Source organism: Phyllobates terribilis, unplaced genomic scaffold, assembly GCF_046119375.1.
Source record: "Phyllobates terribilis strain yellow unplaced genomic scaffold, ASM4611937v1 Scaffold_46__1_contigs__length_10046794, whole genome shotgun sequence".
Taxonomy (NCBI): Eukaryota; Metazoa; Chordata; class Amphibia; order Anura; family Dendrobatidae; genus Phyllobates; species Phyllobates terribilis.
In genome coordinates this window covers 7,431,221-7,450,264 of record NW_027362806.1, presented here as the reverse complement: position 1 = coordinate 7,450,264, position 19,044 = coordinate 7,431,221, and the positions used below count along the sequence as shown (strand labels likewise).

The 19,044-nt window shown below is 44.6% G+C and overlaps 1 protein-coding gene across 1 annotated transcript in view; it reads right to left on the bottom strand.

The window, feature by feature from the left end:
- The window catches only part of LOC141191469 (uncharacterized), a 126,707-nt gene that overhangs the window by 40,339 nt on the left and 67,324 nt on the right, over positions 1-19,044 (bottom strand). The window lies entirely within an intron of this gene.

Sequence of the window (19,044 nt, the reverse complement as noted above, 5' to 3'; positions counted from 1 at the left end):
CCTGTGTGGGTTCTCTGGTGCCCAACAACATCTGATTCATGGATAAAACATTTTCCACATTCTAAACATGAAAAAAGCTTCTACCCTGTGTGAGATCTCTGATGTTTGATAAGATTTGATTTCTTGGCAAAACATTTCCCACATTCTGAACAGGAAAAAGGCTTCTCCCCTGTGTGAGTTCTCTGATGTGTATCAAGATTTGATTTCTGTATAAAACATTTCCCACAAACTAAACATGAAAAAGGCTTCTCCCCGTGTGTATTTTCTGGTGCTTTACAAAGCTTGATTTCTGGTTAAAACATTTTCCGCATTCTGAACATGAAAAAGGCTTCTCCCCTGTGTGAGTTATCTGATGTCTGATGACATTTGCTTTCTTTGTAAACCATTTCCCACATTCTGAACATGAAAATGGCTTCTCCCTTGTGTGAGTTTTCTGATGTTTCATAAGATTTGATTTCTTTGCAAAACATTTCCCACATTCTGAACATGAAAATGGCATCTCCCCTGTATGAGTTCTCTGGTGACTAACAAGATCTGATTTCTGGTTAAAACATCTCCCACACTTGGAACAGGAAATTTGATTCTCTGCTGTGTACATTTTTTGATGTTTAACCGCTTCCCGACCGCCCACTGTAGATATACGTCCGCGCTGCCCGGGCTCTGTGCAGCGCGGACGTTTAAAAACGGTGGGTGGTCCCGCAGCGCTCAGGACCCCCAGGGTCTTGCTAGCGCTGCGGGAGCGGTGCAGAGCGATAGCTCTGACAGGGAACATCATCGGGACCTGATTGGATCAGGTCCCAGTGATGTTAACCCTTTGCTGTCTTCTATTTGCCGCGATCTATAGTGATCGCGGCATATAGAAGACAGCAGGAGGAGAGGGGGTCGTCCACTTACCTCTCCGACGGCCCCCTTATATCTTCCAGGACCTGACGTTGCTATGGCAGCTGGAGGTCACATGACCGCCTCCAGATCTGCCATATATGGTGTCCTGCCTGGCTAAGCCTGCAGCTGAAGACAGGCAGGAGACTGACTGTGAAACAGTCAGGGAAGATCTCATGTAATGTAATACATGTCTATTACATTACATGAGATCAGTGATCAGAAAAATAAAAATTAATGTCCCATACAGGGACTAAGTAAAAATGTAAAAAAAAAGTTAAAAAAAATGTTTTTAAACTGTTAAAAAAAAAATTACAAAATAAATAAAAATAAATAAAATATTAAACCGATAAATCCGTATATTTATGCAAAAATAAAAAAAGTACACATATTTGGTATCACCGCGTCCGAAACAACCCGAGCTATAAAACTGTCACACTAATTAACTCCTTCTGTGCACACCGTAATAAAAATAAATAAAAAACGGAGCAAAAAACTATGCTTTTTCCTCATATCGCCAAACAAAAAGTGGAAAAAAATGCGATCAAAAAGCAAAATGGAAATAAAAATGGTACCGCTGAAAACGTCATCTTGTTCCGTAAAAAACAAGCCACCATACTGCTCCATCAGCCGAAAAATAAAAAAGTTATACCTCTCAGAATAAAGCAATGCAAAAAAAATATTTTTTCTATAAAATGGTTTTATTGTGTAAAAGTGCCAAAACATAAAAAAAATACAGTAAGTGTAGTATCGCTGTAAACGTACTGACCCGAAGAATAATGCTGCCTGATCACTTTTACCACACGCAGAACGGCATAAAAAAAAACCTCAAAAAACAATTCCTGAATTGTTGTTTTTTGTTAATTTTACCTCCCAAAAAACGGAATAGAAAGCGATTAAAAAATGTCACATACCCAAAAATGGTACTAATAAAAATGTCAACTCGTCCCGCAAAAAACAAGCCGTCACATGACTCTGTCGGCCAAAATCTGGAAAAATGATAGCTCTCAAAATATGGCGATGCAAAAACTAGATTTTGCAAAAAAAAGCGTCTTTTAGTGTGTGACAGCTGTCAGTCATAAAAACCCGATATAAATCTGGTATCTCTGTAATCGCACCGACCCGAAGAATAAAGTAATCTAATCAGTTATATCACACTAGGAACGGCGTAAAAAATGAATTAAACCAATTCTTCACCTGCTACTGATTAGTTTATTATGTCTCCCAAAGATCGCAGTAAGGCGCAGAGCCTTACATTTATCCTGCGCTCTGCGCTGAGCACTTACCCCAGAGTTTCCGTGTAAATCTATGAAATATGTGATTCAGCCGGAACCCATGGCGGAAGATTACCTGTAATGAGGCAGATATAGGCACTGTGGATGCCGTCTGGCCTGGGATCCCACGGTGTCATTTGTTTTAGGCGTGCATAAAAGTGTGGTTGGCCACAGTTTTGTGCACTTCTGAAAAAAAGGACACCGCTAAACAGAGGCCAGACGGTGTCCAGAGTAACTCTGCTGCCTCATTACAGTGAATGGATCCCGCAGGGGTTTCATCTGAATTACATCACTTGGAAATTTAGATGGAAACCCCGATGTAAGTGCTCAGCCTAGAGCGCCGGATAAATGTTACGTAAAATATTCCCAATAAAAGCTTCAACTCAGTCCTCAAAAAAAGCTAGTCCCCACTCAGGTCCGTCATCTGTTAAAAATATAAGGGACTTCCAAGTTACTGGTAGCAGAAAGGCTCTGGAAAAGCCAAATGGCCCTTGCCCCCCAAAAGAAATTCAGAAAATTTTGTGCTCCCAAATCCAAATGCCTATTCTACAATAATTTGTTCTCCAATTGTCAAATAGCACTCCGTCCCCCCCAGATCTCGCCGTATGGCTGAGCGGTACGATACAGCCACATATGGGGTATTGCCGCGTTTAGAAGAAATTGTGTGACACATTTCGGCACCATTTTTACCCATTGCCCTGTGTGAAAATGTAAAATCTAAGGGTAAAACATTTTTTTGTGGTAAAAATATAATTATGCTTTTTTCACTGCCCAATGGTATAAATTTAAAAATTAAAAAATACTCACTACTTCCCTAGATGAATTCCTTGAGAGGTGAAGTTTACAAAATGGGGTCACTTGTGGAGGTTTCTGCTGTTTCGGCATGTCAGCGACTCTTCAAATGTGACATGGTGTCTGCCACCTATCCCAGCCAACATAGCGCTCCTTTCTCTTCCGAACCCTGCCGTACACCAAAGCAGTGGTTTTACCCCGTACACCAAAGCAGTGGTTTTACCCCACATATGGGGTATCGGTGTACTCAGGAGAAATTGCACAACAAATTTCATGGTGAAATTTATCCTATTACCCTTATGATAATGCAAAATTAGGGAATGAAAAACATTTTTTTGTGGGAAAAATGTGAAAATGTTATATATACAGCTCAATATTATAATCTTCTGTGAAGCATCTTGGGGTTCAAGGTGCTCACCACACATCTAGATAAGTTCCCTAAGGGGTCTAGTTTCCAAAATGGTGTCACTTGTGGTGGGTTTCCACTGTTTAGGCACATCAGGGGCTCCCCAAATGCAACATGGCGTCCGCTAATTATTCAAACAAATTTTACATTCAAAAAGTCAAATGGCGCTCCTTCCCTTTCAAACCCTGCCGTGCGCCCAAACAGTGGTTTGCCTCCACATATGGGGTATCAGCGTGTTCAGGAGAAATTGCACAACAAATTTCATGGTGCAAATTTTCCTATTACCCTTATGATAATGCAAAATTAAGTGATGAAAAACGTTTTTGTGGGAAAAATGTGAAAATTTTATTTTTACAGCTCAATATTATAAACTTCTGTGAAGCACCTTGGGGTTCAAGGTGCTCACCACACATCTAAATATGTTCTCTAAGGGGTCTAGTTTCCAAAATGGTGTCACTTGTGGGGGGTTTCCACTGTTTAGGCACATCAGGAGCTCTCCAAACGCAACATTGCGTCTGCTAATTATTCAGACAAATTTTACATTCAAAAAGTCTAATGGCGCTCCTTCCCTTCCGAACCTTGCAGTGCGCCCAAACAGTGGTTTTCCCTCACATATAGGGTATCAGCACGCTCAAGAGAAATTGCACAAAAAAATTTGGGGTCCATTTTTTCCTGTTACCCCTGTGAAAATAAAAAAAATTGGGTCTAAAGTAACATTTTTGTGAAAAAAGTTAAATGTTAATTTTTTTCTTCCACATTCCAAAAATTCCTGTGAAGCACCTGAAGGGTTAATAAAGTTCTTGAATGTGGTTTTGAGCACCTTGAGGGGTGCAGTTTTTAGAATGGTGTCACTTTTGGGTATTTTATGTCATAAAGACCCCTCAAAGTGACTTCAAATATGATGTGGTCCCTAAAAAAATGGTTTTGTAAATTTTGTTGGAAAAATGAGAAATCGCTGGTCAACTTTTAACCCTTATAGCTCCCTAACAAAAAAAATTTTGGTTCCAAAATTGTGCTGATGTAAAGTAGACATGTGGGAAATGTTATTTATTAACTATTTTGTGTGACATATCTCTCTGATTTAAGGGCATGAAAATTCAAAGTTTGAAAATTGCAAAATTTTCAAAATTTTCGCCAAATTTCCGATTTTTTCACAAATAAACGCAAGTTATATCGAAGAAATTTTACCACTATCTTGAAGTACAATATGTCTTGAAAAAACAGTCTCAGAATCAGGGGAATACGTTGAAGCATTCCAGAGTAATTACCTCATAAAGTGACAATGGTCAGAATTGAAAAAATTGGCCCGGTCACGAAAGCAAAAACAGGCTCTGGTGCAAAGTGGTTAATGGCTGACCCCATATTGGCAAAATATCTACCAGACAGACAGCAAATCACCTTCAGAAAGGCAAAAAATCTGTGATCATTTTATGAGAAGCCATCATTATCCTACCACTCCCCCTAATTTTTTGAAAAGACCACCTCCAGTAAATGGATGTGAACCATGTGGTTGATCTGTGGCGTGTCCTAATGTCGAACATGCTAACTCTTTCACAGATTCCCAGGGCTCTAGGACCTATTACATCACCAAACCGATAACTTGTACCTCTAAAGTGGTGGTCTATTATGCGACATGCCTCTGTCCTAAAATCTATGTAAGGCTATGTGCCCACGATGCAGAAATGCTCACGATTTTTTCCTGAGCGTTTCTGCATCTCCCTGGCAGAAAAAAACGCATGCGGATTGTACATGCGGATTGTTCATGCGTTTTCCTGCCAGGGACATGCGGAAATGGAGCGTTATTCACTGACATTTCCGCATGCGGATTGACAAGCGCTTTCCAGGCGATAACATCACTTGGAAAGTGCTTGTGACAACTAGGTCACACTATATAAATCCATGCAAACTGCATGGATTTATATATTGTGACACAAGAGAGTGGTTAAAAATAAAAAAATAAATATATTCTTACCCTCCGATGGCCCGCACTGGCTTGCTTCGCTCGGTGCCCGCAGCGGTGGATTGAAAAACCTGCCGACGTCAGCGTTGAGTGACCCGTCACATGATAGACGTCAGCGCAGGTCCTTCAATCCACTGCAAAGTGCCGGGAAGCAAGGAGGAGCGCAGCGCGGGCCGCCGGAAGGTAAATATACATCTATTTTTTATTTTATTCTTTTTTTTTACAGATTTTTTAATGGTACCTGGGTGTGGAGGAGACTCTCCTCTCATCTACACCCGGGTACCATCCGCACATTAGAACGCACCAATTACACAAGTACAGATGCAGTCTTGCGTAATTGGTGCGTTCCAATGCAAGTCAATGGCGGCGAAAACGCAGCATTTCTGCAAAATAATTGGTAGTGCTGCGTTTTTTTCCGCAATGATAATCCGCAGCGGAAATTTCCGCAGCATGTGCACAGCACATGCGGATTATCATTGGGGAACATTGCTGCCCTTCTACCATGCGTTATTAATGCCTTTCCGCAGCTGCAAGAACGCTGCAGAAACGCATTAAAAATGCATCATGGGCACACAGCCTAAGGCTCACAACTAGATAACTTAAGACAAGAACACGTGAACACGTCCTAGGTATTGAAGCGGCGGTAAATGAAACGGATATTTCTACGTTAAAACTATTCCCAAGCATTTGAGAATACACCATAAGTGTGACGCATCTAAACTTAAAGTTCGGGGTATTGACATGATCACCACTAATATTAGGGAAGGTCGAGTGAGCCAACTATTAGCCCAGAAAGAGAGCCGATGGATTTGGACTTTGATCACCTATATCCACATTGTTTTAGCTATTTTATTTGTCTTACCTTTTTATCTAGTATGGTTGGGTAGTAGTTAATAATTTCTATCTGTCAATGACGTTGAGGACTTCCATTCTGCTATTGGATAACATGGACATAATTGCTGGCACTGTATTGTCTCTCAAGATCTGTAACTTTTTTTCTGTGTGCGCATTTTGTCCAGTTATTATTGTATATATTTCGCATTTATAGATCGATATATTGAGAGATATTTTCTTATATATTATTATGCATTTATACTATGATCTCATATAATCATGGTATACTTCATGCTTTTCTTAAATATATACTTTGTTTTGTCATGGCCAATTAACTTCTCTGACTTATATAGAACTGGCTATCGCCTATACCCCTTAGATACATATATACATTTGGGCTATGCTATTATTGACAGTTTACCCCATTATGCTTGTTTCTTTTTCTCTCCGGTTGTATTTGACTATATGTCTGTGGACTGGGCGGTACGCATGGCTTCACTGTTCTCTGTGGTGTCCTCGCTGGCCGTATCAATCTATGCTCCATGACGCGTGATCACGTGGTTCCCCTCGTACTTGCGGCGTGATGGATCATATGACGCGTTTGCCATGGATGTGGCGGTGTAGCGGTGATTGCCATGTGTCATGCCACGCCCTCCCCACACCCATTGGCCGAGAGACTACACACCCCCTTTTCTATTGGCTCAAGGGCCCTTTTTAAACCCTACCCACCTTCATTGACGCCACCTCCTGATGAAGGCAGCCATGCCGAAACGCGCATCACGGTGAGCGCAATTGAGGAGCGTGTTCACATCCACGGTGGCTGTAAGTATTCTATAGGATTCATGCTACACTCTTTTTGCTGCCGTTCTTTAAACTTTTTTCCTACTTAGATGCATTTTCTAGGCTTTAATATGTATTAGGATATACTTTTACCCTGTAGCCTAAGAGGTCAGGGCACTGATACCACTTATAAAGATCTGCTGTCCCCGGTATGAGCTATCTATATTAGTACCTATATATAGACAGCAGTATGACTAACCTCTCATATAGCAACTACTTCTGACCTACCTCATAAGCACCTGCACTTTTATTGAATGCTTCTCTGCTTTTTAACAATATATTCTTATTTTTTGGCAGCCCAATTATGTATTTACATCAGAAAAGAATCATGTTAGTTTGTCTCATGCTCCTCATTAGCGCTCCTCCATTGTTTTACTATTAACTGTCTCTGTGATTCATATTTTTTTCCTGTATGAATTATAATTAATAACATTTTGTAATTTTTTCACTATTATATGGGACTCTGACTTGAAGTTTTTTCCTCTTGTTTCTTATGTATGGAGGAGGATGTGGGGCCCATTATACTGTATACTGGTTGGCCCACGACTTTGTCAAAGTTTTCATGTTTTGAGTTTTACATCCCTGATGTAGAATCAGTCTGGGTAAATGTACATGGACATGGCAATAATGGAAAGCTGCTAACTGGACTTTGCTACAAGTCTCCTAATATAGCTGAACACGTAGAGGATGAAATGCTGCAACAAATTAAAAAGGCAACAAAAACAAGTCATGGTGAAAAGTGTTGGATCCCTTGAAATTGTTCCAGAAAATGAAGTAATTCTCCCAGAAAATTATTGCAATTACATGTTTTGTTATACACGTTCATTTCCTTTGCATGTATTGGAACAACACAAGAAAACAGAGCAAATAAGGCAAATTGAACATAATTTCACACAAAATAGGCCGGAAAAAATTCTAGGTAAACAACTTTGTTTCAAGCATGTGAAGCTTGTTCACACGCAATTGTGGCAAGTAACAGGTGTGGGCAATATGAAAATCACAACTAAAACTAGATAAAAAAGGGAGAAGTTGATTCAATCTTTGCATTGTGTGCGTATGTGTGCCACACTAAGCATGGAGAAAACAGAAAGAGGAGAAGAGAACTGTCTGAGGACTTGAGAACCAAAATTGTTGAAAAATATCAACAATTTCAAGGTTATAAGTCCATCTTTAGGGATAAGCATGTTCCTTTGTCCAAGGTACGCAGGATAATCAATAAATTTACATCCCATACAGTCAAATATGGTGGAGGTTCAAAGGTGTTTTGGGGTTGTTTTGCTGCCTCTGGCACTAGGTGCCTTGCCTGTGTGCAAGACATCATGAAATCTGAAGATTAGCAAAGGATTTTGGGTCACAATTTAGTGCCTAGTGTCAGAAAGCTGGGTTTGCGTCCTAGGTCATGGGTCTTCATACTTTACTTTCCCCTTGTTGACAGTGTGTTGCAGCCTCCCCTCTGGTTCCTCAGGAGGTATGAGAAACTCCTCAACGGCTTATTAGGGAGTTAGGTCTGTGGTGGCGTTATTAGTTGTGCAGATAGGGTCTTTCTTGTCTGTACAGAGACTAGTTGTGTGTAGTCTCCGGTGGTTATCAAGATGCGCTTTCTGGTTAAAACATTTCCCACAATCTGAACATGAAAAAGGCTTCTCCCCTGTGTGAGTTCTCTGATGTGTGATAAGAGTTGAGTTCTGTGTAAAACATTTCCCACATTCTGAACATGAAAATGGCTTCTCCCCTGTGTGAGTTTTCTGATGCTTGATAAGAGTTGATTTGTTAGTAAAACATTTCCCACATTCTGAACATGGAAAAGGCTTCTCCACTGTGTGGGTTCTCTGATGTGCGATAAGATCTGATTTCTGTACAAAACATTTCCCACATTCTGAACATGGAAAAGGCTTCTCCCCTGTGTGAGTTCTCTGATGTGTGATAAGATTTGATTTCTGTACAAAACATTTCCCACATTCTGAACATGAAAATGGCTTCTCCCCTGTGTGAGTTTTGTGATGTGTGATAAGAGTTGAGTTCTGTGTAAACCATTTCCCACATTCTGAACATGAAAATGGCTTGTCTCCTGTGTGAGTTCTCTGATGGTTGATAAGATATGATTTCTGTACAAAACATTTCCCACAATCTGAACATGAAAAAGGCTTCTCCACTGTGTGAGTTCTCTGATGTGCGATAAGATGTGATTTCTGTACAAAACATTTCCCACATTCTGAACATGAAAATGGCTTCTCCCCTGTGTGAGTTTTCTGATGCTTGATAAGAGTTGATTTGTTAGTAAAACATTTCCCACATTCTGAACATGGAAAAGGCTTCTCCACTGTGTGGGTTCTCTGATGTGCGATAAGATCTGATTTCTGTACAAAACATTTCCCACATTCTGAACATGGAAAAGGCTTCTCCCCTGTGTGAGTTCTCTGATGTGTGATAAGATTTGATTTCTGTACAAAACATTTCCCACATTCTGAACATGAAAATGGCTTCTCCCCTGTGTGAGTTTTGTGATGTGTGATAAGAGTTGAGTTCTGTGTAAACCATTTCCCACATTCTGAACATGAAAATGGCTTGTCTCCTGTGTGAGTTCTCTGATGGTTGATAAGATATGATTTCTGTACAAAACATTTCCCACAATCTGAACATGAAAAAGGCTTCTCCACTGTGTGAGTTCTCTGATGTGCGATAAGATGTGATTTCTGTACAAAACATTTCCCACATTCTGAACAGGAAAATGGCTTCTTTCCTGTGTGAGTTATCTCATGCCTAACAAGATGTGATTTCTGATTAAAAAGTCTCCCACAGTTGGAGCAAGAAAATCTATTCTTGGCTGTGTGAATTTTTTGATGTTTAAGAAAAGACTTTTTGAGAAGAAAACTATTTCTATATTCTGAATGTGAAAATGGCTTATCTGCTTTAGTATCAGTTTGTTTTTTAATGCTTATTTTGTGGCTATGATTTCCCTTAGTAGTCAGTAATGAATCAGAAGACAGGACGTGTTTCATAGGATCAGATGACAGATCTTTGCTGTGAAGGGATGATGGTAAATCTGGAATAATGTCAATCACTTCAATTGTATCCTGTGGGATCTGAAAATTATCTGATTTGAAAATTGAAGATGTCAGCTGTCCCTCTGATCTCCTGGTACAGTCATCTGCCAAGAATAAAACCAATTATTATTTTTTAATAAAAAAGCCTTGAATTTTATACTTTTGAACATTTCTACTTAAACTGTCTGTAAAAAAAGGAAAGTTATATAAAAAAAAATTCACTTATTCACCAGGACAATGACCATCTAATAGAAAACCTCATAGGATGAACCAGTGGAGCGTGGTGTTCAACTGTTTGTTCATTCTGCCTCCAAAATATGGAGTAAAGCCCCCGTCTCACATAGCGAGATCGCTAGCGAGATCGCTGCTGTGTCATGGTTTTGGTGACGCAACAGCGACCTCACCAGCGATGTCGCTATGTGTGACACTTTGCTGCGATCAGGCCCCTGCTGTGAGGTCGCTGATTGTTGCAAAGTGTCCTGGACCATTTTTTCATCGTTGCCCTGCCGCTGGTCAGCACACATCGCTGTGTGTGACCAGCGGGAGCAGCGATCAGGCTGGTAACCATGGTAAACATCGGGTTACTAGGGGCACACGCGCACCTAGTAACCCGTTGTTTATCATGGTTACGAGCCTGCTAAAGTGAGCGGTAACCTCCCGCTCACTGTAGCAGGCTCATAACCATGGTAAACATCAGGTTACTAGGGGCACACGCGCACCTAGTAACCCGTTGTTTATCATGGTTACGAGCCTGCTAAAGTGAGCGGTAACCTCCCGCTCACTGTAGCAGGCTCGTAACCATGATAAACAACGGGTTACTAGGTGCGCGTGTGCCCCTAGTAACCCGCTGTTTATCATGGTTACCAGCCTGCTCATGCTTCAGCAGGCTGGTAAATAGGAGCAGGACATCGTGGAAAGATTCTTTCCACGATGTCGCTGCTCCCCTGATTGTTGGTGAGCCTGCCTGTTTGACAGCTCACCAGCGACCACATAACGACGCAGCAACGATCCCTGACAGGTCGTATCGTTGTCGGGATCGCTGCAGCGTCGCTAAGTGTGACGGGGCCTTAAAAGGCGCAGGCTCTGTCCAGCCACTAAGATTAGGGTTCCTGGTACCAGTAGTACCATCCAGTCTGGCGGTATGGGTGTGTGTGCTGTCCAGCTGGAGTAATCTACTCCCTGCTTCAGCCAATTGGAAAGCACCGCACCCTACTAAAGCTGGAAGCATATTGCCGGAAGCTGCCAGATCCAGCCTTGTTCTCCTCTGGTTCAGTCCTCTGTGCTCAGGTCCCGGCTTGTGTATTTGGTTCCTGTTGTGACCTCGGCCCCTTTACTGACTACTCTTGTGTCTTCTGATTTTGTACTTTTTCTGCCCTCCTGGTTCTGATCCGGCTACCTGACTATTCTTCTTCCCATCTCACTCCACAGAATAGCAGGTAACACTGTGGCCCAAGCCTAGGGGGTCTCTGTGTAAGTCCAGATCCATGTAGAGGGGTTAAAGGGTGATGAGCAAAGTAATTTGTGAAATCTGTAAACAGGGTAGATAGTGACAAGTCTGTTTGTGGTGGCCATATTTTGAGCTGCCAGTAGACCATGAACAGCGCCCCCAATACATTGTGTCTGCGAACTATTCCAGGAAAATCTGCATTCCTAACAGCTAAATGTCGCTCCTTCCCTTCTTATCCTGCCATGTGCCCAGACAGTAGTGTACAACCGTATATAGGGGATTGTCAGATTCAAGAGAAGTTGGAAAATAATTTGTAAGGTCCATTTGTTTCCTATTATCCTTTGTGAAGAATTCCAGAATTATCACCACATAAAGTGACACACGTCAGATTTGAAAAATGGAACCTGATTAGGAACAAAAACTGTCTGCGGGAAGGGGTTAAATCAGAGTATTTTGGGTACTAACTACTGTAGTGCCAATGTGAGTATAGACAGTAACACATCTACTGAAATGATCAAACTGAACAGTCTCCATCAGAGAAAAATGAGTAACTAGTGGTGAAACCTCTCTGGGGTAATTAGAGTCTGGGGCTCGGTGGCTCTTCATCATCTAAACTATCGTAAGGGACAATATTTTCTGTCACATGAGTGTCAAGAAGAAATATTAGACATTGAAAGTGAAGTTTTTTACAATACTGCAGAGCTGAGGTGTCTTAAATTTAGATCTCGGGCATTTGGAAGAGGCAATGGAGATCTTTTTGAAAGACTACCAGGGAGTTACAGAGACACATAAGTGAGGCCGGCCGATCCCACCACAATCAGACTATCATACAGAATGAACTTGTAAAAAAAAGAAAGAATATATAAACATGTAACATCCCCAACAACAATGTATGTATGAAGGGAGAAATCCAACACTAAACCGGAGATGCACTCATTTATGGTGGACCATTGGAGGTATGATGAGTCCTGACCAGAAGAGTAGAGAAAGTATTAGCGCCCCCATTTCAGGAGAGATTGTGCAGGAATCTGAATTCCTTAGGATTGAAAACATAATGGAATTCATGATGTGGAGTGAATCCATGAAACCAGGGCTCGAGCCATGCCACCACATCTCCTGCAGGCGTGAATAGATTGTGACAGTGTCACTGGTTTTATATGTGAGGGGAGGTATGTGTCACTCAGGATGCTCTCCTGTGTGAACTAAGACCTACTTTATTTTTCTGCCAGCGTGTTATATGCTGGTAGATTTACTCTGTTAAAGGGTGTGCGGTTTTATGGGAATGGCAAAGAGGGCGGGACGTCATTCCCCCTACCTCCCCTCAGGGTGTGGCTGAGCATTGTGTAAAAGCTCAGTCCTGTTTTTTTTCCTGTGGAGTGTGGTCTGGAGAGGGAAGTCTCCAGACAGTATTGTGGAAGCTGCAGAGCTTTGCACAAGGACTTTAGCAGTGCAGTTTATGCTACCGAGAGCGGGCGGAACCCGCTCATTTATGGACTGAGTTATACTTTGTTTTTTTTTCCGTTTAACCCAGAGGGGTCATGTTTGTTTTTCCTGCGAACCTTGCATGAGTTTATGGCTGATAATAAGCCAGCAGAAAGGAAACCTGGGAACGTGTGTCCTGAGTCTGCCTCCAGGAGAGCCGAGCGAGTCGTCTTGCCACAGTTGGTGTGAGAGTGCATGCAGGATTCCAGAAACACGTGTACCTGCCACAAAGACCGGTGGATGTCCTGGGTGAAGGCTGCCAGCCAGCCAGAGAAGTCCAGCAGCAGGGAGGAGCTCATTAAGCACCTGGTCCAGGCCCAGCAGAGCATGCAGCAGCAACACCTACAGGCCCAGCAGAGTATGCAGCAGGCCCAGCGGAGCATGCAGCTGCAGCACCAGGAGAGTATGCAGCAGCAGCACCAGGAGACAACCAAACTGTTGCTTCAGCAGATCCAGTTGCAGCAAAAGTCGCAACAGCAGCACCAGCAGGAGGCGCAACAGCAGATACAGCTTTTGGCGGACGCCATCCAGAGCAGAGTGGCCACCCCACCCTCAGGGACGACTGATGATTCTTACGTCAGGAAGGCGGTAAGGATGGCAATGCAGAAGATGACCCCTGGGGATGATGTAGAAGCATTTCTGACTGTTTTTGAGAGGGTGGCTGATCGGGAGAGACTTCCACCAGCACAGTGGGCAGAGGTTCTGGCGCCATATTTATCGGGTGAACCCCAGAAGGCGTATTTTGACTTGGCGCTGCAAGATGCTAAGGAGTATCCCAAACTAAAGACAGAGATCTTAGCACATCTGGGAGTAAATATGGCGGTGAGAGCCCAGCGAGTTCATCACTGGGCGTATGCTAGCAACAAACCCCCTCGTTCGCAGATGTTTGACCTCCTGCATCTTGTTCAGAAGTGGCTACAACCGGAGTCCTCCACTCCCGCCCAGATGGTTGAGCGGGTGGTGATTGACAGGTTCATGCATTCCCTTCCCAAGCCAGTACAGACCTGAGTTGCCCAGGGTGATCCCCAGAACGCAGATGACTTCATCGGACTGGTAGAGAGGTACCAGGTAGTCGAGAGATCTCTTGGGAAACCGGATGCAGTCACTTCTCCCTACTGGAATACCCAAAAGGGGGCGCGTTCACCACGGAAGGGGTCTAGAGCCACCACTGGGGGACGTCCCACTCCTACTGAAGGTGCCTTTAGAACAGTTGGTAAAGATATAGTTTGCTGGCGGTGTCACAACCCTGGACATGTAGCCGCCAGGTGTCAAATATCCCCTGAGCCCATGGACTGCAACCTAGGCAGACGGGTCTCCTATTATGCCTATCCAGCCTGTAGCGTGGACTGTCGACCCGGCGAGGGGCCGCAGGCGTGTGCAGTGTCCATTAATGGAATAAAAGTGCTTGGGCTGTAGGACTCCGGGAGTCTGGTGACCTTGATCAGAGCATCCCTTCCCCACCAGTTTATCCCTTCCAAAACCCTGGGCGTTCAGTGCATCCATGGTGACGCCAATGACTATCCCGTGGCCACAGTAACAGTGGGGACAGACTGTGGTGCCCAGTCCCATGAAGTCGGGGTAGTAAAGGACCTGATACATCCCGTCATATTGGGCCGTGATTTTTCCTTATTCTGGGACTTGTGGGGGAAGGGAACTGGACTAAGTAGCATGGGGAAAAGCCAGGTCCTTGAAGAAGAACCCCCGACGAAGTCTCAGATGGAGGAGTTCCCACTGTGCGTCCTTGTCAGTGATGAGGGTGAGACGGTGACCGAGGAGGCCGACCTCCCTGTGTTAGATATGTCCAGAGAGAACTTTGGGACTGCTCAAGTTCGAGACCTGACCTTAAAAGGGGCGTTTGACCAGGTTACTGTATGTAATGGGGTTGCCCAAGAGCCGGGGCCGACACCAGATTCCCCCAATTTGCAGTGCAGGGGGAGTTGCTATATCGGGTGGCCAACCTGAGGGGCGGTGAGATAGTGGAACAGCTGTTAGTGCCGGGGCCATACAGACGGCGGGTGCTAGATATGGCCCATTCACATGTTCTGGGGGGGCACCTAGGGGTCGAGAAAACTCAGGAGAGGATATTGAGAAGGTTTTATTGGCCAGGGTGTTATCGAGAAGTTCAAAACTATTGTAGGTCCTGCCCCACCTGCCAAATAACCGCTCCCTCCTCCCACTTCCGTAGCCCCTTAGTCCCACTACCTGTGATAGAGGTTCCCTTTGAGAGGATTGCCATGGACCTCGTGGGCCGCTTAGTTAAATCAGCTCGGGGCCACCAATATATCCTGGTTGTCATGGACTATGTGACTCGGTATCCGGAAGCGGTTCCCCTAAGGAACATGTCCAGTAAAAGTATAGCCCGAGAGCAGGTCCATATTTTTGCTCGGACAGGTCTACTAAAAGAGATTCTGACAGACCAAGGAACCCACTTCATGAGCAAGGTGATGAAGGAGCTTTGCAGAGTCCTTCAGATAACTCATTTTCGGACCTCGTTTTATCATCCACAGACGGACGGCCTAGTGGAATGCTTCAACAAGACCTTAAAGGCGATGCTCAAGAAGGTGGTTGAAAAGGATGGGCGAGACTGGGACTACCTGCTCCCATTTCTGTTTTTCCCGGTCAGAGAAGTTCCTCAAGCCTCCACTGGCTTCTCTCCATTTGAGCTCCTATATGGGCGGCATCCAAGAGGTCTCCTAGACATCGCCAAGGAAACTTGGGAAGCTGAAGTCACGCCACACCAGAGTATCATCGAACATATCGCCCAGTAACAGGAGAGAATGTCAAAGGTGCTGCCCATCGTGAGGGAACATCTCCTTCAGGCGCAGGAAGCCCAGGCGAGGGTCTATAACCAGTCGGCGAGACTAAGACAGTTCCAGCCCGGAGACCGTGTTTTGGTGCTGATCCCTACTATCGAGAGCAAGTTCCTCGCCAAATGGCAAGGTCCATACGAGGTGGTGGAGAAAGTGTCACGGGTGTGTCGCCACGAAGATCGTCACGATTACACAGCCTGACTTCTCGCAGCTGACTTTTTGGTGCTTTGTGTTTTTCGGCAGTGAGGGAGTTAATTCTCTCTCTCTCTGTGCTAGACGAGGTCCAGCCTCGCCCAGCTGCAATCAATGATGCTGTAGTGAGACTCCTTCAAATGCCTGCTGGTCTGTTAGGGAAGTGTCGGTGAAAGCATTTCATGCAGACTAACAGAGCGGATCGTGGTATTTGGAGTTTCAGAGATAAGTGTATTCGGAGAGTTTTTTCCCTTCCTCGCTTTATCATTTATCTCCTTTCCCGTTGGTGTTCCCTCTGTTGTAGTTGTGTAGTTTTTGTATGCAAGGTGGTTTTGGTTTTTCCCTTGTACTGTCTCGTTCGTCTAAGTACTGTGTGTGGGCATATTATTACTTGTCCCCTTTTGTTGTGATCGGGGTCCTTCTCAGGACTAGATTACTTAGGTGCAGGGATCCTCAGGAGGTAGGGGTTACGCTGGCGGCCTGGACCTCTGTACCTTTAACAGTACCTCCAGGTAGAGGGATTAGCCAGGGCCCCAGCTTAGGCCCCCTACCTCCAGTATACAGAGACAGCGTGACAGAAAGTCAGCGAGGTTAATTATAAAGTCCACCAGCCTGGCCGAAGAAAGCCGCATCAAATATATCATATAAATTTGCTCAAGCCGTGGCGGGACCGTGAACCTGTGGAAAATCCTTGCCTGGGAGCCGCACCAGAAGGCAAGGTGGAGGAGGTCACTATTGCAGATACTCTATCACCGGCCCAAAAGCAACAGTGTCGAGAATTACTACAGCGGAATCAGGAGCGGTTCTCAGAGTTGCCGGGGCATACTCAAGTGGTAGAGCATGATGTGCTGACAGAGCCGCACGTACGAGTGAATCTGAAGCCGTATCGGATTCCGGAAGCACGCCGGGAGGTGATCTCGGCCGAGGTGAAGAGGATGTTAGACCTCGGAGTAATAGAGGAGTCAAAGAGTGGGTGGTCGAGCCCAACCGTCCTCGTGCCGAAACCCAATGGACAGTGGAGGTTTTGTAATGACTACCGCCGGCTGAATGAGGTATCCAAATGTGACGCGTACCCGATGCCCCGCGTCGACGAACTCATCGAGAGGCTTGGACCGGCGAGGTACATCACCACTCTCGACCTGACGAAGGGCTACTGGCAGATCCCCATGGCTAAGGAGAAGACGGCTTTCTCAACACCTGATGGGTGTTTGCAATACACGCGGATGCCGTTCGGACTACAGGGGGCCCCAGCTACTTTCCAGAGGGCTATGGATCGGATCCTAGCCCCACATAAGAAGTATGCCGCAGCCTACCTCGACGACATTGGGGTCTTTAGCCCAGACTGGGCTAGTCACCTACCTAAACTACAGGCCGTTCTGGACGCGCTAAGGAAGGCAGGATTTACCGTAAATCCGAAAAAGTGTGCCATCGGGAAGGAGGAGGCCAAGCACCTGGGCTATGTTGTTGGGAGAGGCGAAATAAAACCGCAAATCAAGAAAGTGGAGGCAATTCAAACCTGGGCGCAACCACTCTCGAAGAAGCAGGTGAGAGCGTTCCTAGGAATGGTGGGATACTACAGGCGGTTTATCCCGAATTTCGCCATGATTGCCGCGCCACTAACGGATCTTCTAAAAGGCACCAAATCAACCATGGTGAAATGGACAGAAGAAACGGAGACCGCGTTTCAACAGTTGAAGATAACACTGTGCAAGCATCCGGTCCTGGTCGCGCCAGACTTCGAAAAAGAATTTGTGGTCCAGACGGACGCTTCAGAGGTTGGTCTAGGGGCTGTACTCTCCCAAGAGATAAATGGGGAAGAACATCCCATTCTCTATCTAAGCCGAAAGCTGTCCTCCTGCGAGAAGAACTACGCCATAGTAGAGAAAGAGTGTTTAGCCATAAAATGGGCCGTGGATACACTGAAATATTACCTACTAGGCCGGAAGTTTAGATTAGTATCAGACCATGCCCCGTTGAGATGGTTGAGGGAGAAGAGGGGTAAAAATGCCAGGGTAACTAGATGGTTCCTAGGGCTTCAAGAGTTTAACTTTCACGTGGAGCATAGGCCCGGGAAGTTACATGGGAATGCAGATGCCCTCTCTAGGATTCCCTGCCTGGTGTCAGAAGGTGCCCAAACCCCCGGCTTTGGGCAGAGGGGGGGAATATGTGACAGTGTCACTGATTTTATATGTGAGGGGAGGTATGTGTCACTCAGGATGCTCTCCTGTGTGAACTAAGGCCTACTTTATTTTTCTGCCCACGTGTTATATGCAGGTAGATTTACTCTGTTAAAGGGTGTGCGGTTTTATGGGAATGGCAAAGAGGGCGGGACGCCATTCCCCCTACCTCCCCTCAGGGTGTGGCTGAGCAATGTGCTAGCTCAGTCCTGTTTTTTTTCCTGTGGAGTGTGGTCTGGAGAGGGAAGTCTCCAGAGAGTATTGTGGAAGCTGCAGAGCTTTTCACAAGGACTTTAGCAGTGCAGTTTATGCTACCGAGAGCGGGCGGAACCCGCTCATTTATGGACTGAGTTATACTTTGTTTTGTTTTTTTTTCCGTTTAACCCAGAGGGGTCATGTTTGTTCCTGCGAAACCTGCATGAGTTTATGGCTGATAATAAACCAGCAGAAAGGAAACCTGGGAACGTGGGTCCTGAGTCTGCCTCCAGGAGAGCCGAGCGAGTCGTCTTGCCACAAGATGTATATTACAGCCATCAGCCACGCACAGCTTAGAGATATATCATGGCACAGGTGTAATGTTATTTATGTAGTTTATCAAGATCCTGTTTGAAGTTAGTCAGTTTTAAAAGAAGTTGAAAAGTATAAAGGGAAACTCTGTTGTTATTGTACAGAAATTCACACTTGTCCCTCACTGGACATTTAATGTTATCGATTAAAAAAGCAAACTTTGACCATAAAGACTGGACCTGGTCTTGTAGGGACCATATGAGAACATTCAGCAGCACAGAAGGGAGAGAAGGTAGATTCATCCAATAAGATATCAGGGATCTAGGAAGCCAACACCATCATTACCCTCCGCTTTCTCTTACAGGCTCATCAGAATATTTTTCTTCAAGTGATTTTCTCA